The sequence below is a fragment of the Crotalus tigris genome, unplaced genomic scaffold (assembly GCF_016545835.1).
Source record: "Crotalus tigris isolate CLP2741 ecotype Arizona unplaced genomic scaffold, ASM1654583v1 scf7180000017666.379230911805:20528666, whole genome shotgun sequence".
Taxonomy (NCBI): Eukaryota; Metazoa; Chordata; class Lepidosauria; order Squamata; family Viperidae; genus Crotalus; species Crotalus tigris.
The window spans coordinates 3975439-3996299 of NW_024096552.1; the positions used below are offsets into that span (position 1 = coordinate 3975439).

The window sequence follows — 20861 nt, forward strand, 5'->3', positions numbered from 1 at the left end:
ACGGGGGTCGCCAAACAAGGCTGTCCGCCATTTTCCCTTTTCTTTGGCCACGCCCCTGGCACCCGGTGATGTATAAGTGGTTGGGGGTCACCACAACATGGGGAACTGTATTATGGGGTCGCGGCATTAGAAAGGTTGAGAACCACTGCTCTAAGCGGTGTACACCAGTAAGCAATGTATATATATATTTACATTGCCCCCAACAATCTGGTCCTCATTTTACCTACCCCGGAAGGATGGAAGGCTGAGTCAACCTTGAGCCGGTGAGATTTGAACCACTGACCTGCTGAACACAGTCAGCTAAAATGGCCTGCAGTACTGCACTCGTAACTGCTGCGCCACCTCGGCTCATGAAGGAGAAATGGCACGGGGCTGGAAGTCAGGTAAGGAAAGAAATGCAATTCCTGGGGGAAGCTCCACGGGGAAGGGGTAACTGGCATGGGTGCTGACGGCAGGACGCCAGCCCGCTTCACCATCCTCCCTCCAGCGCTCCACCTGCCACTTTGGTCGGCCTAGTTACTCCCACCTCAGTGCCCTTCCTGCCAATGCCCAGCATGGCCGCCCTTGAGCTGCAGGGGCTGGCCTGACACACGAAGGGCATGCGCCCCGGCCACCCGCTCCACCACCCTCCCTCCCTGAGCCTCCGGCACTCCACCTACTGCTTTGGTCGGCCTAGCCGCCCCAACTTTGGCACCCTTCCCGCCACTGCCCAGCATGGCCGCCCCGGGCTGTGGGGGCTGGCTTGGCATGAGAAGGGCATGCGCCCCGCGTGCACCGATACCGTACCTGGTCCGCCACCACACTCTCCCCGCCACGTTTCTCCACCTCATGCACAGGGCCCACCCCACCCCTACGTGTTCACGGCCTACTGGTACTGGCAAAAAGTAAGCCCTCCCCAAAAGTAAATCTTAGTGCTTGCTTCAGAGCCCAAAAGAAAGTTAAGACCAGGTCTTACTTTCGTGGAAACACAGTATATAGAAATAACCACTGTGTAAAACCTTACTAAATACCACTCTATAAAGCCTTAATAAGACCACACCTAGAATACAGCAACCAGTTTTGGTCTCCACACTATGAAAAAGATGTTGAGACTCTAGAAAAAGTGCAAAGAGCAACAAAGATGATTAGGGGACTGCAGGCCAAAACATATGAAGAACGATTACAGGAACTTAGCATGACTAGTCTAGTGAAGGACCAGGGATGACATGATAGCAGTCTTCCAATATTTGAGGAGGGGTTCAACTTATTTTCCAAAGCACCTGCAGGCCTGACAAGGAATAACGGATGGAAACTGATCGAGGAGAGATTCAACCTAGAAATAAGGAGACATTTTCTGACAGTAAGAACAATCAAACGATGGAACAGCTTGCCTTCAGTAAGCTGTGTGTGATAAGGGAAGACCTTTGTGTGAAACACTGTCTACAATCTGTGTATTTGAATGGTTACTCCCCTATGTGTAACCTTGCATGACTTATAAGGTTAGACCTTGTACTGAAATCTTTTCCACAATCTGGACATTCATACGGTTTCTCTCCTGTGTGAGTCCTCCAGTGTATTACCAAACGGGAATTCCAACTAAAACTTTTCCCACATTCAAGACACTCATATGGTTTTTCTCCTGTGTGAGTTCTCTGGTGTTTCACCAGGTATGAATTCTGCCTGAAACCTTTCCCACAATCTGGACACTGATATGGTTTCTCTCCTGTATGAGCTCTCTGGTGTCTCACCAGGTTAGAATTCTGACTGAACGTTTTCCCACAATACACTCATATGGTTTCTCTCCCGTGTGAGTCCTCTGATGCATCACCAGCTTGGAATGCCAAGTAAAAGTTTTCCCACAATCCAGGCACTCATACAGTCTCTCTCGTTTGTGACATTTCTGGTGCTTCACGAGTTCAGACTTATAACTGAAACGTTTCCCAAACTGTGGACACTCATAGAGTTTCTCTAATGTATGATTCTTCTGATGAATCACCAAGTTGGAATTCCGAACAAAACTTTTCCCACAATGGCATTTATATGGTTTCTCTCCTGTGTGAGTCCTCTGATGTCTGACAAGGTCAGAATTGCAGATGAAACATCTCCCACAATCTGAACACTCATATGGTTTCTCTCCTGTGTGAATCCTCTGGTGTATCACCAGGTCAAAATTCTGAGTGAAACTTTTCCCACAATCTGGACACTTATATGGTTTCTCTCCTGTGTGAGTCCTGTGATGTCTCACAAGGAGGGAATTTTGAATGAAACTTTTCCCACAATACAGACACTCATATGGTTTCTCTCCTGTGTGAGACCTCTGGTGTTTCAGCAGGTAGGAATTCTGACTGAATCTTTTCCCACAATCACAACAGTTATATGGTTTCTCTCCTGTGTGAATCCTCTGATGTTTCACCAGGTCGGAATTGAAATTGAAATCTTTCCCACAGTCTGAACACTCATATGGTTTCTTTCCTGTGTGAATCCTCTGGTGTTTCACCAGACAGGAATTCTGAGTAAAACTTTCCCCACAGTCACAACATTTATATGATTTCTCTCCTGCATGAGTTCTCTGATGTTTCACCAGGTCACATTTCCGACAGTAATCTTTCCCACAATCAGGACACTCATATGGTTTTTCTCCCGTGTGAGTCCTCTGGTGTGTCAACAGATTGGAAATCTGACTGAAACTTTTCCCACAGTCTGGACACTCATATGGTTTCTCTCCCGTGTGTGTCCTCTTGTGTACCACCAGGTCAGATTTCCAAGTGAAACTTTTCCAACAATCAGGACATTCAAAGAGTTTCTCCCCAGTGTGAATCCTCTTGTGTCTCACCAGATTGGTGTGTATGCTAAAACATTTGCCACACTGGGAGCACTGGTAGAGCTTCTCTCCAGTATGGGTCTTTCCATGAATCATGAGGAAGCTTTTTTGAGTAAAGCTTTTGCTGCACTCCAAATATTTTTATGGGTTTTCACTTTCGTGCACAATCAGCTGTGATCTGCAATCTATATTTTTCCCACAATAAGCTCTCTGTAGGGTTTGTCCAATACTGATATTCTTGGATTCTTGAGGAGGCCAAAAATATTTCTGATCTCTTACCTCGAGGTACTTTCATTCAAGCCACTCTTCCCTTCATCAAAGGATTTTATTAATTCCTCCCCATTTTGGCTATCCAACTGACCTTTTCCTTCCCACTAACTTCCAGTTATTTCCACTTTTTCTTTATTTGGATAATATCCCCCTTGACTTCCCATGTAATGCTTGCTTGAGTTCCACATGCTCTATTTTTTCCAACTCAAACCTTTGTTCTTATTCTCTTGCTTATCTCTCTCTATCAGCTGAGGAAGGAGCAGAGTTTTTATACTTTCCGGAGTGAGTGGAAAAGATTTTGACTGGTTTGTTTTGCATTTTAATGCTGCTTCTCATTCTCTATTGTCCAGAGTGCTCTTCTTGGTATCCTCATTGTCTGTAAGATTCATATTAATAGGTTAGTTTCATTATTGTTTAAAAAAAATGGTGCAGGACATGTAAAAGCAGCAACACCCCCCCACACACACATATTACCATGAAAGAACAAACATGAAAATTCTAGTTTAACCTCTAACATTATGATTCATTTGGCATATTGAAAACTAACAGATCTAAGTTCAAATATCAACTCAGTCCTAAAATTCTCTTTTTTGCTTCGATATACTGTGCACATACCTACGTAAAAAGTATTTATTGATGTAGACAATCTATCTCCATTACAGTGTACAAAACTTCTTAGAAGTGCATTCACTTAAATGTTTTGACCCGAGTTTAGAAATGTGTGGACACTAACAGCCAAATGGTGGCCAAATCCTGGAACAGAATTAAATCATCCGTTTTACCCATGAAACTCCTTACTTGCCAGGAAAAGAACGTCTCAATAAAATCTCAAGGAATCAAGAGTTACATGGAAACTGAAGGAGATAGAAATTCCTCTGCTCTTCTACTCTTCTTGACATCCTTTCTAGCAATACTCGCTGGTTTTAACTCTACACCATTTCATATTGCTGGCTATCGAATCTTTTCTTAAAAACCTTAAGTGATGAAGCACCTATAACTTCTAAAGGAAAGTATCTCACTTGTTAATTGTTTTCACTATCATGAAGTGTCTCCTTAATTCCAGGTTGCTTCTCTCATTGATTACTTTCTATCCATTGTTTCTTGTGTTGCCTTCTGGTGCTTTGGAAAATAAATTCATCTCCTCCTCTTTGTGGCAGCCTCTCAAATACTGGAATACTGCTATCATGTCACTCCTTTTTTCTAGACTGGCCATACCCAATTCCTGCAACTGTTCTTTATATGGTTTAGTCTCCAGCCCTTTAAATTTTAGTCCCTCCCAGCAGAATATAACAGGCAGAAGTTTTAGATCAAGCAGCATAACTGAAAAAAAGATTTGGGAAGACAAAGAATATGCAACAGCAGCCGACATGTTTCACCTAGTTCATGGATAGGCAACCTTGGCTCTTTTATGACTGGTGGACTTCAACTCCCAGAATTCCTGAGCCAGCATGGCTCAGCTTGGAAACCTCCCTTTCCCCTCAGCATGGCTGGCTCAGGAATTCTGGGAGTTGAAGTCCACCAGTCATAAAAGAGCCAAGGTTGCCTACCCCTGACCTAGTTGCTTCTCTGCTTTTACACCCCGGAGGAAACCAGGCAGCCCGACTTGCTCCCGGCTTCTCCTCCGACCTGCCCTCTACTCACCTTCCAGCTGCTGCTTCGACTCTGGGAAAAGCACGAGAGTCACACCGCATACCTCCATCCTTCCAATGGTGTACCGGAAGAGAAAACTTCCTCTGCCCTTCTCTGCTCGACTGCCTTTCTAGCAATACTCGCTGGTTTTAACTCTTTTCATCTCAGATCCTTCCCGCCCCGCCCTTGCATTGGATGTCGCAACCCAGCAGCCAGCTATGCCGCTGTTAGATTGGCGGTTTTCCAGGCGCTATTGTTGTGTTAGAGCTCCACCTAGTGACGTGAGGCTGAAAATACGCTCTTTCTTGGAGTTTCTAAGATTTTTTTTAAAACGAAGTGTCGTTTTCAACTCTTCGCGACCAAACCCATAACTTTTCACGACCAAACCCATAACTTTTCAACAAGGACGATCTAGCCCTCGTCTGCCCTTTGGGGTCTCGCAGGGACGCCCTCATCGTCACTGCAACTGAGCCAGGAGCTTCTTTTGCAAGAACGAAGCCAAGGGAAACTTGCCTTGCAACTTAGCGAAGCTGTAAAAGTGAAGCTTGACCCTCTCCTGGGATTTTATCTTCTTTTACTTCCATGTTTAGCTAACAAGTACGGTATTTCCTATTGGTGCCCCATCCATGCTAAGCAATGAAAATTCTGGCACCAACTTTTGTTGCAACCCAAGAACCACCCATATTTCTTTTCCAAACGCAGGAGAGGGCTGCGTTTTCCCGCCTCCTGGTCAGTTGGCATCCAGACCGGCTTCATACGTTCAACAGCAGTTTGCTATAGATAAGAAAATCATGAGAGGTTTTCCTTGCTGCAGATTAGACTTTTTCTAAGTGCAGCTGAATGAATGGTTGGCAGCCTGGGAGTTTAACTCACCCTCTCTGATTGCAGCTCTGATTTTTGGAGAAAGGGCTGTGCAGGAGAAAGACACCTGGGCCCTGTTCAGGCTGGATTCAGGCCAGGGCACATCACTAAAACAGCATTGGTTGCAATTCTCATGGACTTTTGGAGCCCTTGGGATAGATGGAGCACAACCATTTTGTTCCTCCTAGAACAGGGCTTTTCACCCATTGTACCACTTTTAGGATATGGCAGTATCTGAGTACCACCAATCGCCTAGCAAGGACCAAAAGAAAAAAGTGATAAAGTACAGGTAGTCCTCGACTTACAACAGTTCGCTTAGTGACTGTTCGAAGTTACAATGGCACTGAAAAAACTGCCCCCCAAGCCACAGCCGAGCAAGACACCTGCCTGCCCACCTGGCGGCGCTCTTCCTCCCGTCTATAAGGTTTTCATTGTGAGCATTTCTGTTGAGGATTGGCAGTGGGGGTGGGGTGGGGGGTGTTTGGTTTTTATTCCCCCCCGTCTGCTGAGTGGTTGCAGCAGGTTTTGCTCACTTCACATGACCCTGGGACACTGTGACCATCATAAATATGAATCAGTTGCCAAGCATCTGAATGTAAATCACATGACCCTGGAGATGCTGCAACATTCCAGCTGACCGGTGCTTCTTCTGGGCTCAGCGGAAGTGCCAGGATCAATGCTGCTTTCCAGCTGATTGGTGCTTCTTCGGGGCTCAGCAGAAGCACAAGGATCAGCGCCGAGCTCCAGCTGGAGCCTGGCACTGATCTTGGCACTTCTGCTGAGCTCCGACAGCCCTGCAGCTCCAGCCATCTTTCACTCAGGCTTGTGTGGTGCTGCCACCGGTTCAGCTCATTCCCCTCCCCCGCTACTTTTCTAGGATGGTCACCTGGTACCACCTACCAGGTGCCAATATACCACAGGTGGTACCCGTACCACTGGTTGAAAAGCCCTGACCTAGACCTCTCATCAGCTTTCAATACCATCGACCGTGATGTCCTTCTGGACCGGCTTTGGGGACTGGAAATGGGAGGCACTTTATTACCGTGGTTTTATTTCTACTTTCAGTCAGTGTGGGTGGAAGAGGGGCTCACCCCTGCAATTTGGTGTGCCCCGGGGCTCAAGCCTTTTGGCTGCTCCTTTTTAAGATCCACATGGAACCATTGGGGGATGGCCCTCCATACTACGATACCCAAGTATATACAGGTAGTCTGAGACTGATAGCATTTCATTATCACCCATTTGAAATTACAACTACATTGAAAACTGTAACTTGTGACAGTAATTTTTCACAATTACAACCACTGCAGCACCCCTACAGTCCACAAGAACCAAATTCAGATTCTTGGCAATTGACTCGTACTTGTGACAGTTTCGATGTCCTGGGATCGTGTGATCTCCTTTGGCGACTGAGCTGATCCAGAATCTGTAGGTCCTCCTGGACCCATGGCTACTGCTTGAGGAGACTGTGACCGGAGGGGGGGGGAATTCATCTATTGTGTCAATTGTCCCCTTTCCTGGACCAGGAGGCCTTGCACAGGGGTCACTCATACCCTGATCATCCCATTTAGGCCACCCAGAAACTTCAACTAGTGCAGAACGCAGCAGCTGACACAATAATGGGGGCCCCTAGGTTGCCCATGTAACATCTTTGCGGTGTGAGCTGCACTGGATTCATTTCTTTAAGGTGCAACTGAAGATGCTTTAAAGCTATTTCTTTATTATAGCAATAGCAATTAGAATTATATACCACTCCAGAATGCTTTAAAGCACTCTTGGTTTACAGTGTTTATTACTGTAAGCCCTCTGAAATTACCTTGGGTTTCTTAATTTCTTAATAAATAAAAATACATGCATACATATTTATATCCCGCCTTTATTATATGTAGAAATAACTTAAGGTGGCAATCAGTCCTAATATAGATCCGAGCTCGCTTTCTCTGGCCCAGCATGGCAATTCACCTCGACTCTGTGAAAGGAAACAACCTCACTGGTCCAGAGAAAGGAAGCTGAGATCTCCTCCCTCATGGCTGATACTAAGACATGTTTGACCAAAAAGAATAAGGCAAGAAATTAAATGGTTAATTCTTCAGCTGGGCTTCCAATGAGAAGAGAAACAAAATTCAAGATTCCTCTACGCACATCAAAATACATCAATACATACATATTTATATCCCCCTTTATTATATGTATAAATATCAAGGCAGCAAACATACCTAATACACATCTATGTACTATAGTACTATACTATACTATACTAATACTATACTATCAACTATAACTATACTATTACTAATTGTACTATACTATACTATATTATGCTATTACTATACTATACTATGCTATTACTATACTATACTATACTATACTATACTATACTATACTATACTATACTATACTATACTTCACTAAAATAATCAGGCAAGAAATTAAATACTAAATTGCTCAGCTGGGTTTGCAGCGAGAGACAAGAAACAAAATTCACAATTCCTCTACACAGATCAAATTTTGTCTCAAGTGGAATTTCTTGTCTGTGATAAGGGAGGAATTTTGTGCAAAACAATTTTTGTCTGCAATTTGGGTACTGGAATGGTTACTCCCCGATGTGTAACCTTACATGATTTATAAGGCTAGATCTACTACTGAAATCTTTCCCACAATCTGGACACTCATGCGGTTTTTCTCCTGTGTGAGTCCTCCGATGTTTCACCAGATTGGAATTATCCTGGAAACTTTTCCCACAATCCGAACACTCATAGGGTTTCTCTCCTGTGTGAGTCCTCCGGTGTCTCACCAGATTGGAATTCTGACTGAAACTTTTCCCACAATACAGACACTCATACGGTTTCTCTCCCGTGTGAGTCCTCTGGTGTATCACCAGGTCAGAATTCCGTGCAAACCTTTTCCCACAATCAGGACATTCAAAGACTTTCACCCCAGTGTGAGTCCTCTTGTATCTCACTAGATTGGTCTGCATGCTAAATCTTTTGCCACATTGGGAGCACTGGTAGAGCTTCTCTCCGGTATGGGTCCTTCCATGAATCACGAGGAAGCTTTTTTGAGAAAAGCTTTTACCACACTCCAGACACTCATATGAGTTTTCTCCTGTGGGAGTCCTCTGGTGTTTCACCAGGTAGGAATTCTGACTGAAACTTTTTCCACAATCAGGACACTGATACGGTTTTTCTCTTGTGTGAGTTCTCGTGTGTATTACCAGCCTGGAATTCTGACTGAAACTTTTTCCACAATGCAGACACTCATATGGTTTCACTCCCATGTGAATTCTCTGGTGTGTCACCAGCTGAGAATTCTGAGTGAAATTTTTCCCACAATCACAACATTTATATGGTTTCTCTCCTGTGTGTGTCTTCTGATGTTTTACCAGGTCGGATTTGCAACTGAAACCTTTCCCACAATCTTGGCACTCATATGGTTTCTCTCCCGTGTGAGTCCTCTGGTGTATCACCAGGTAGTAACTCTGACTGAAACTTTTCCCACAATCTGGACACTCATATGGTTTCTCTCCTGTGTGAGTCCTCTGATGTTTAACCAGGTCAGAATTCCAAGTAAAATCTTTCCCACAATCTGGACACTCATAGGGTTTCTCTCCCGTGTGAGTCCTCTGGTGTTTCACCAGGTAGGAATTCTGACTAAAACGTTCGCCACAATGACAACATTTATAGGGTTTCTCTCCTGTGTGAGTCCTCTGATGTTTCACGAGGACAGATTTCCAAGAGAAATCTTTCCCACAATCAGGACACTCATATGGTTTCTCTCCTGTGTGAATCCTTTGATGTTGTACCAGGAGGGAATTCCAACTGAAACATTTCCCACAATCTGGGCACTCATATGGTTTCTCTCCTGCATGACTCCTCTTGTGTCTTACCATATCAGTGTGCATGCTAAATCTGTCACATTGGAACCACTGGTAGAGCTTCTCTCCATATGGGTCATTCCATGAACCACAAGATAGCTATTCTGAGTAAAGTTTTTGCCGCACTCCGAACATCTGTATCACTTTTCACTGGGTGGAACCTCTTGTTCATGTGATTTTCCCACATTAGGCAGTCTGTGGGGTTCTTTCAATACTGATATTCTTGGATTCTTGAAGAGGCCAAAAATGTTTCTGATCTTTTACTTGGAGGCTCTTTGAGTCAAGTCACTTTTACCTCCCTGAAAGGCTTTAATTAATGCCTGCCCATTTTGGCCATTCAAAGGACCTTTTCCTTCCGAACGACTTCCAATTATTTCCATTTTTTTAAAAACCTGGATATTATCCCCCTTGACTTCTCATGTAATACTCTATTTTTCCCAGCTCAAAACTTTGTTCTTGTTATTCTCTCCCTTGACTCTCACCTGATGAGAAAGGAGAAGATTTTTTAAACTGGGTGCAGGACGTAGAAATGGTTTTGATTGCTGGTTTGTTTTTCATTTTAACGTTACTTCTCATTCTCTGTTGTCCAGAGTGTTCTTCTTGGCATCCTTTTTATCTGTAAGATTCATATTAGCGGGTTAGTTTCATTAGTGTTTAACAAATGGGTGCAGGACATGTGAAAGCAGCAAAAAAAAAACCCTATATATTAGCATGAAAATATCAAAATTCTAGCTTAACTTCTAACATTATTTATGATTCATTTGGGAGACAGAAGACTAGCAAAATCCAAGTTCAGATATTGATTCGATTATAAAATTCTCTTTTTGGCTTGGATAGATCACACATATACGCACACATATGCCCACAGAAATAGACACCTAACAATTTATGTACTTCTGTGTAAATATGCATGCGTATTTTAATTAGAATAGAGCTGGAAAGGACCTTGTAGATCTTCTAGTCCACCCCCCCTGCTCAAACAGGAGACCCGAAACCATTTCAGAGGAGTGCCTGTCCAGTCTTTCCTTAAAAACATCCAGGGTTGAAGCACCCACAAATTCTTAAGGCAAGCTGTTAAACTGGTTGATTTTTCTCACCCTCAGGAAGTTTCTCTTTAGTTCTAAGTTCCTTCTCCCCTCAGTTAGTTTCCACCCATTGTTTCTTGTCTCGCCTTCTGGCACTTTGAAAAACGAGCTGACCCCCTCCTCTTTGTGCAGCCCCTCAAATACTGCAATACTGCTATCATGTCCCGCCGAGTCTTTCTTTTCTCTAGACTGGCCATACCCATTTCCAGGCCTTTAAATTTTAGCCTCTCCCATCTCCCAGCAGAAAATTACAGGCAGAAGTTTTCAATCAGGCAGCATTAGTGCAAAAACATTTGGGGAGAGAAGGAACGTGCAGCAGCAGCAGCCGACATGTTTGAGCCTAGTTCCATCTCTGCTTTTACACCCCGGAGGAAAGCAGGCAGCCCTACTCGCTCCCGGCTTCTCCTCCGACCTGCCTCCACTCACCTTCCAGCTGCAGCTTCGAACCTGGGAGGAGCACGACTGGGTACCCCAACGCCTCCATCCTTCCATGGATGACCCGGAAGAGGAAGTTCCTCTGCCGTTCTCCTCTCCTCGACATCCTTTCTAGCAATACTCGATTGTTTTAACTCGTTTCACCTCAGCTGCTTTCCCCCCCAAACACACCCACACACCCACACCGCCGGTTCCATGTTGCAACTCCGCCACCGCGGAAGCCGCTGTTAGATTGGCGCTGTGGTTGTGTTAGAGCTCCACCTAGTGACGTGAGGCTGAAAATATGCTAATTCCGTCTCTGGCGTTTCTAAGAAGTTTTAATTAAGAGCCGTTTTACCTCTCTTAGCGACCACATCCATAACTCACATCCATAACTTTTCTCCAGGACCATCTACCAGGGGTAGGCAACCTTGGCTCTTTTATGACTCGTGGACTTCAACTCCCAGCCAGCCATGCTGGTTCAGGAATTCTGGGAGTTGAAGTCCACAAGTCATAAAAGAGCCAAGGTTGCCTACCCCGATCTAGCCTTTGACTGTCTTTTGGGGTCTCACAGGGACGCCCTCGTCGTCACTGCAACTGAGCTAGGAGCTTCACTTGCAGGAACTAAACCAAGGGAAAGCATCCCTGGAGGGAACACAATGTGCCATCAAGGCAACAAGAAAGCACACCTCCCTTGGGGATCATTGGAGAGTCTTCCAGCCAGTTCTTTGTCTTGGGGGTGTAGGATAACTACCCAAAACTACCTTTGCAACTGAGGGAAGCTCTAAGAGTGAAGCCTGACCCTACTTAGCTTCCCAAGATTAGCCAGGTGCTCCATCATAAAAGTTGACAAAGGTCTTGTTTGTATGCGCAGCCTTAAACAATTGCCAGCTTCATCCCATTAATAGAATTACAAGAAATCCTCAATTTACAACAGTTCGTTTAGTGACTGTTCGAAGTTACAACAGCACTGTAACTTGTGACCACTTTTCACATTTATAAGAGAAATTTTGGGCTCAATTGTGGTTGTAAGTCAAGGAGTACCGGGAATGAAATATGGGACAAAACCTTGAAGTGCGCACCCACATTGCTTCCAAACGCATCCGGATAGGAGACATTATTTTTCTATCTGCATTCTTGCGGGATCTAAATCTCACTAGAGAAGTTTGAAACAAACTTCTGGTGATGCTTTGAACAGTAATCTTATTAAAGATGTCCGGAGTCATGGTGACTGACTACATCAGGGGTCCCCAAACCCCGGTCTGTGGACCAGTACCGGGCTGCGGCATGCCAGCAACCGGGCCACAGAAACAAGCAAAGCCCCATCCACAAGATGCAGGCATGCACCCTCTGGTCCACGGAAAAACCTCTCTCCACAGAAGTGGTCTCTGGTGACCAAAAGGTTGGGGATCTCTGGACTACAGTATTTTCACGCCAGATATCTCCAGTGGTTAAATTTCCTCTGATGCACCAATCAGGGACATATAAGCTTCTTGTATCCATACTTTTCCTAATTCTCTCTCTCACACACACACACACACACAATAAAATTTCCATAATGGATACTTGAAGTATTCATGAAAATCCGTGAGATATTAATAGGAACCACTACCACTGGAATCTTCATTGTTTTCTCATTCAAATAAGACCATATCCAACAACTGATTTCCTAGCATAAAGATATTTCAAAGCTAGCCAATCATTGGTTGGTCTGGTATCCATAACTTCCATATCTACATCATAAAAGGATTCATTATTCTTTATAACCGTGGTAGCAGATACGGTAGAAGGAACAGAGTGGCTTACAAAGCATTTTTTTAATTTATTGCCATCTCCACCCTTCATCCAAATGCATCTTAACTTGCTGCTTTAATTTATTACTGGTGGCAATAATCACTTCATCCCATGAACACAATCTAATAGCAGGATATGTTAATATATACTGAGGGGGCCACTGTTTTCTTAAATAATTAACTAATTGCTGATTAAAGCCTTGAGAAATTACTACTTTACCTCTAATTTCTGAGCTGCATTTATACCGTGTTCTGAAATCCTTTGTAACTCACAGAATTGCGTCAAAAGTAGGCCACATAGTAACAGTAATATTCTCATCTTTACAATTTTCTAAGCGAGGAATATTACAAGAACTATGGTAAGGGCCTCAGTCGATGCAATGATAGCAACAAGAAGCAATAATACATTTGCAAGTGAACTCACATCAGGAACCGATGTCTCTTTCAGTTTACTCTCCCCAAACACACAAAGTATTTCTCTCCTGAAACAGTAGAAAATTAGAATCCCAATTGCAATTAACAAACCCCAAATTATCTAAAAATGCCAAGATTCTAACATCGGCTATAATAAGGTTAGTCTAAAACTACTAAAAGGCCCCCAAAATAAAAACTCAAGAATCCAAATATATAACACATGGAAAAAAATGACTATTCCTATATTGTTTGTTTGATATAAGACAATGAAAAAGAGAATCAATGAATAGCGTTAAGTGTCTCTACTAAAGCAATGATGTCAGATGCAAATTCAGTAACAGGGCTGCTGGTGGTTTCGGGTGTCACTCCATCGGTTCTCCCAAGTAGGACAGTTCAGATAAAAAGTCCTCTTTAATACACAAAAGAAAAGAAAAAGTAAAGCGAAAGTTTGAAACTTCTATCCAGGCATTTGGTTCTATCAAACAGCAGTCGTCGGCCTAAGGCGTCTGTCACACCTCGAACAGTCCAAACAGTAGCAGGTGGATCTACAGCAGTGGTTCTCAACCTTTCTAATGCTGCGACCCCATAATACAGTTCCCCATGTTGTCGTGACCCCCAACCACTTATACATCACCGGGTGCCAGGGGCGTGGCCAAAGAAAAGGGGAAAAAAATGGCGGACAGCCTTGTTTGGCGACCCCTGTGAAATGGTCGTTCGACCCCAAATGGGGTCCCGACCCACAGGTTGAGAACCACTGATCTAGAGCCTTTGGTCTTCAATTTGATGTGGATCAGTAAATAAGAAAAAAATAAAGAGAAAACTCCAGAGGAAACAAGGTGGTCCTTGAGGGTGAGTCAACCTTGAGCCCTGTCAGGATCGAATTCCAGGCTGTGGGCAGAATCAGCCGGCAACACTGCCTTCTAACCACTGAGCCAACAGGGCACCTGTCGTTATTGCCTCACCTTTATTATTTTTGCATCCATCTGTTCTACCAGGTCAGATGTGGTGAGCAAGCTCCTAGTCTAGAGGGAGGCAACCTTGGCTCTTTTATGACTGGTGGACTTCAACTCCCAGAATTCCTGAGCCAGCATGGCTCAGCTTGGAAACCTCTCCCTTTCCCTTCAGCATGGCTGGCTCAGGAATTCTGGGAGCTGAAGTCCACGAGTCATAAAAGAGCCAAGGTTGCCTACCCCTGTCCTAGTCCCTTCCCTTAAATATTGCCATCTGATAGGATCTAGGAAGTAAACCTTTTCCGCTGCAGACCCTGCCCTATGAAACACACTTCCCCCTGAAGTGTGGCAGGCCTTTATCCTCCTAGTCTTATGTAAAGCATGGAAGATCTAGCTTTTCCCCTAAGCACTGGGATAAGAAGAGGCCGTCTGCACATCAGAAGCCTGAACTGAAAACAAGTTTCTGTTTATATGCATTTGCTTTTAATAGTTAGTTTAGTTTATCGATTAGCCCATAGGCCAGTGGTTCTCAACCTGTGGGTCGGGACCCCATTTGGGGTCGAATGACCATTTCACGGGGGTCGCCAAACCACGCTGTCTGCAATTTTTTCCCCTTTTCCCTAGCGGTCCTACTCCCTCTTATTGATGGCCACACCCACTTGGGGGTCACCACAACATGGGGAACTGTATTGTGGGGTCATGGTATTAGAAAGGTTGAGAACCACTGCCATAGGCGATATCAGAACACAGAGTTCCAAACATCACTTACTAATAAAACCCTCTAAAACAAATTAAAATGAAACTGGAGTAAAATACAACAATTTGATATATAGATAAGTGAAATAAGATAGAATTATATTTCAGTGTCACCCCTAAAATCTACCCCAATTAGTCCCCCATATGCCACTCTCAGCTGAACCATTTTGATCAAGTACGGTGCCATATTACATGTGGTTTTCAAATTCTGGCAGCACATAAAGTATGTTGCTTTAATATGGGATTCTCAATGGGTCATTCAATATATGAACCAAGATACCTGTCTCTCACCCTCTTAAACAAACCACGATCAAATAATTAGAGCTGAACTTGGAATTTACTCAGTTTACCCACTCTAAAATCAGAGTATATAACTACTGGTACAAAATCAATGAAATGGAGACTGATAAGACTTCCACAGTTAGGTTTATTAGAGCAGATAAAATTACAACTACAAGCCTCTTGGATTGCAAAACTGACAAATGTTGTAAGCAGCTCTGGTCTTTCTGTCCTTTCTATTAACAGGAGAACAAGTTTAAAAAAAAAAGAGTTCCTCAAACAATCATGGGCATAGAAGCAAAAATGGTTTTAGTATGTTTGATTAAGTTAATTATTGATTAGAAGCTGGCCAGAATTTGCTATTACACAGATGGCTACGTAAATATTTTAAATAAATCAGAGAAAAAAAAAGAGTTGAATCCGAAAAATGTCCCCGCTGAGGCTGCCCATTTGCAAGTTGCTTGAGGCACTGAGGGTCTAGGACTTTCTTTAATTATCAAATTTATATGCCTCTAATCGTGCGGTTAACTTCCCCAATTTAACTCCTTCCAAGGTGAAAGATTACCAGTTTTGAGCAAGAATGGCACCAGGTATGAAGGTACTGTAGTTAATAAAGCCAGGAGGCCTTCTACTTCTTTTTTTTATTATTATATATTTTTTATTTTCAATTTTACAACACAATACAATCTTAAAAATACTTCAGATACAAAAAATAAGAAATACACACCATTTTCGGTATTGCTCACCCATTTCCCCCAAACCGCATCCCTCTAACCACCTTGCCTCTTTCCCTCTTCTTTCTCTTCCTCCCTCAACCCCTCTCCTCCATCTTCCTACTTACTTCTCACCTTCTTCTATCCTCTCACTCCAGATGCGGTCCAGGGGAAATGCCCGAGCAATTCCTCTCTCCAAGTTAAAACCTCAATATATATACACACACACAATAAAAACTATTTCTACTTATCTGAATTACTAAAATTTCCCACCCATCCTTCCCCCTCCCCCACCCCCTCCCCCCCTAACTTCCCAGAGCTAAGTACAGGATTATACAAATAAACTAAACATACTTCTAAATTGAACAAAAGCAAGAATCACCTTTTTGGGATCCCCAGACCATCAAACTGCCATCAACCTTGCTAGAAGTTCCCTGTATTTGCAGGGCGAGTACATGTTAAATTTGGAGGCTTTGTATTTTGCCATTTGCTATATATGGGGTTCATTGCTTTCTGTATTACGGTTTTATTGCTGTAAATTGTGTGGAGTCATATGAGTTGGCCTGCCATATACATTTTCTTACTAAGTAAAAATACATACATACATGTCTATATCCCCCTTTACTATCTATCTATCTATCTATCTATCTATCTATCTATCTATCTATCTATCGAGAAATAACTCAAGGTGACAAATATACTTAATACAGACCCACGCTCACATTGTCTCACCCAGCAAAGCAGTTCCCCTCAACTCCATAAAAGGGAAATACCGCACTGGGCCTGAGAAAGGAAGCTCAGATCAGATTGGAGAGAAAAAAAGAGAAGAAAGAGAGAGACTGGACTCCCAAAACATCAAAATGCCATCAATCTTGCTTGAAGTGCCCTGCATTTATAGGACAAGTAAATGTTATTATGTTGGGGCTTTGCATTTTGCCATTTGCAATATATTGATTTTATTGGTTTCTGCATTAAGGTTTTATTGCTGTAAATCGTGTGGAGTCACCATGAGTTGGGGTGCAATATCCATTTTCTTAATAAAGATACATACCCCATGCTTATTATATGTAGAAATAACTCAAGGTGGCAAAGATATCTAATACAGATCTAAGCTCGCTTTCTCTGGCTCAGAACAACAGTTCATCATGGCTCCGTGAAAGGGAGTGACTGCACTGGCCCAGACAAAGCAAGCTGAGATTTTTCCCCTCATGTTTAATAGGACACAGTTGGCTAAAAAGAATCATGCAAGAAATAAAATTATTAACTTCTCAGCTGGGCTTCCAGTAAGACACAAGAAACAAAAATTCAAGGTTCCTAACACCGATCAAATTTTTCCTCATGTGGAATTTCTCTGATAAGGGAGGAATTTTCTGCGAAAAATTGTCCGCAATCTGGGCATTTCAATGGTTACTCCCCTATATGTAACCTTGCGTGAGTTATAAGACTAGACCTATTAGCGAAATCTTTCCCACAATCTGGACATTCATACGGCTTCTCTCCTGTGTGAGTCCTCCGGTGTATCACCAAGTCGGAATTTCGATAGAAACTTTTCCCACACTCAAGACACTCATATGGTTTTTCTCCTGTGTGTGTCCTCTTGTGTACCACCAAGTCGGAATTTCGTGGGAAACCTTTCCCGCAATCAGGACACTTATATGGTTTCTCTCCACTGTGAAACATCTGATGTACCGCAAGTTCAGAATTCCAATTGAAACTTTTCCCACAGTCTGGACACTTACGTGGTTTCTCTCCCGTGTGATTCCTCTGGTGGATCCTCAGGTAGTAACTCTCACGGAAATGTTTCCCACACTCTGGACACTCATATGGTTTCTCTCCTGTGTGAGTCCTCTGGTGTATCACTAGCTTGGAATTCTGCCTAAAACCTTTCCCACAATCCTGACACTCATATGGTTTCTCTCCTGTGTGAATCCTCTGGTGTATCACTAGCTTGGAATTACGCTTGAAACATTTCCCACAATCTGGACACTTATATGGTTTGTCTCCTGTGTGAATCTTCTGGTGTTCCACGAGGTAGAAATTGCGTGTGAAACTTCTCCCACAATCTGGACACTCATACGGTTTTTCTCCTGTGTGAATCCTTTGATGTACCACCAGGTAAGAATTGCAACTGAAACCTTTCCCACAATCCGAACACTCGTATGGTTTCTTTCTCATGTGCGTCGTCAGGTGTTTCACCAGGTGGGATTTGTGATTGAAACACTTCCCACAATCTGGACACTCATATGGTTTCTCTCCTGTGTGAATCCTCTCGTGTATCACCAGGTTGGAATTCCGAATGAAACTTTTCCCACAATACAGACACTCATATTGTTTCTCTCCTGTGTGAGTCCTCTGGTGTCTCACCAAGTAGGAATTCCGACTGAAACTTTTCCCACAATCAAGACATTTATATGTTTTTTCTTCAGTGTGAGTCCTCTTGTGTCTCATCAGATTGGTCTGCATGCTAAATTTTTTGCCACATTGGGAGCACTGGTAGAGCTGCTCCTCCTGCATCGGTCCTTCCATGAATCAATGGAGTGCTGCTCTTAGTGATGCTTTTTCCATGTGATCTGCAATCTGTTTTTTCCCACAATAGGCAGACTGTGAGGTTTTTTCAGCACTGATATTCTTGGATTCACAAGGAGGCCAAAAATATTTCTTATCTGATGGTGCTTTGATTCAAGACACTGTTTCCTTCCTGAAAGGCATTCAATAATTTGGCTATCCAAGAATCTTTTATTTCCCACTGATGTCTAGCTATTTCCCTTTCTCTAAATTTGGTAATAATATTTTTTACCTTTTTGTGCAATATTTTCTTATGTTGTACATAATCTACTTTTTCCTCCTGAAAACTCTGTTCCTATTATTCTCTCCCTTGCCTCCCTCCATCCGGTGAGGAAAGAGAAGAAGTTTTATCACTTTCTGGAAGAAATGGAAAAGATTTTGACTGATGTTTTGTTTTGCATTTTAATGCTGCTTCTCATTCTCTGTTGTCCAGAGTGCTCTTCTTGGCATCCTCTTTGTCTATAAGATTCATATTACTGGTTTAGCTTCATTATTGTTTAAAAAATGGCTACAGAACCTGTGAAAACATAAAAAAAATCCATATATTACTATGAAAAAGCAAACATCATAATGCTAGTTTAATATTCATTATAATTCATTAGTTACATAGAAGACTAACAAAATCCAAGTTCAAATATCCACTCATATTTCAAATAATGAAATTCTCTTCTTGGCTTGGGTAAATCACAAATTATTATCATTGCAAATGCAAACTATTGTTATTAAGATTACCTGAAAATACTTAGGTTTACATAGACACACGCAGTGGTGGGATTCAAATCCCTGAACAAGTGGTTCTCTGCGTGGATGCATGCAGGCCTGGGAAGCCTCCTCCAAGCCTAAATCAGATTCAGCCGGTTCTCCAAACTCAACAAAATTTAGCTATCGGTTCTGCCGAACTGGGGCAAACTGATTGAATACCATCACTGGATACACATATACACACACATCAATACACACCTATAAATTTGTGTATGTAGAAAATCTATGTCAATACACACCTATAAATTTGTGTATATAAAAAATCTATGTGTGTTTGAGTCTGCAAAATGTTTCAGAAGTGGTTTAACTCAATTTGTCTGATCTAATGTTAGAAAGCTGGGGACACTAGCAGATGAAATGGTCCCCAAAGCCTAGGCAAAATTTAAAGCATCCGTTTGGCCACAGGAAACTCTTCGCTTGCCAGGAAAACAACATGTCAATAACATCGCAAGGAATAAAGTGTTACACGAAGAACCGAAGGAGATAGGCGGTTAAGAAAAACAAAGGTTTCTTAAATGTCCCAAATCTCCCAGCAGAAAATCACAGGCAGCGTTAAGGATAATAACATTTAGGGAGAGAAAGAATATGCAGCAGCAGACGACACCTTTCAGCCTCGTCCCTTTGCTGCTTCCATACCACGGAGGAAAAGAAACAGTCCGACTTGCTCCCGGCTTCTTCTCCGACCTGCCCTCCGCTCACCTCCCGGGAGCCGCTTCCACCCTCGAGGCACCGGAAGAGGACCCGCAACACCATCCTCCACCCATAAGTGAGCCGGAAAAGGAAGTTCCTCTGTCCTTTCCCCAAAGTCCTCTCTAGCAGTGCAATACTCTATCGTTTCAATTTGTTCCGGCTCAGCCTCTCTCCCTCCCGTATGACGTTGGGACTAGCGATGCGGCTGCTCTGTACAGAACTTGTATTCTCTGCTTTCCAGGTACGAGTGTTGCTTCTCTGTAGAGCGCCATCTAGGGACATACAGTTGAAAAGCACGCTCGTCCTATCTCTTCCCTAAAGTGTCTGTAAGGCTTTTTCGTGGATTCCCTGGTTCTTTAGGGGCCGTCAAGTCATGTTCGAATCCCACCGAGCACATCGATAGCTTTTGTCCAGGACAATCTATCCTAAACCTTTTCTTTCAGGGCTCCCAAGAGGGCAGTCATCGTCCCTCTTCCTGCAACTAAATCCAAGGAAAGTGTCCTGGGGGGGAATTATGTACAACAGGCAAGGAGAAAGTGCACCTCCCTTGAGGGCTGGTGAAGATTGTTCCAGCCAGTTTTTCATCTTGGGGGTTGGGGGTGCAGGATAACTCCCTGAAATCTGCCTCTGCAACTTAGCAAAGCTGTAAAATTCAAGCTTGACCCCTTGTTTCGTCTGTGATTTTATTTTCTTTTACTTCCACCTTTAGCTAATAAGCACAATATTTTCTACTGGTGCCCCATCCCGGCTAAGCAATGGAAATTTGGGCTCGAATTGCCTTCACAACCTAAGAACTACATATATTTCTTTTCCAAGCTCAGGAGAGGGCTGGAAGAGTCATTTCCCCCCTTCTGGACAGTTGGCATCCTGGTCAGCTTCATACCTTCATCAGCCATTTGCTGTGCAAAAGAAAATCATGACAGGTTTTCCTAGCAGAGGATTTCAAGGCATTGCTGCAGAGTAAGACCTTTTCTAAGCACAGCTGAAGAGGGGAATGAGAGGCTGGCAA

At 43.2% G+C, this 20861-nt stretch overlaps 2 pseudogenes; both read right to left on the reverse strand.

The window, feature by feature from the left end:
* The window catches only part of LOC120305032, a 32090-nt pseudogene extending 27917 nt beyond the window's left edge, over window positions 1-4173 (reverse strand).
* Window positions 2942-19933, reverse strand: LOC120305033 (annotated as a pseudogene).
* Window positions 19934-20861: the final 928 nt, after the last annotated feature.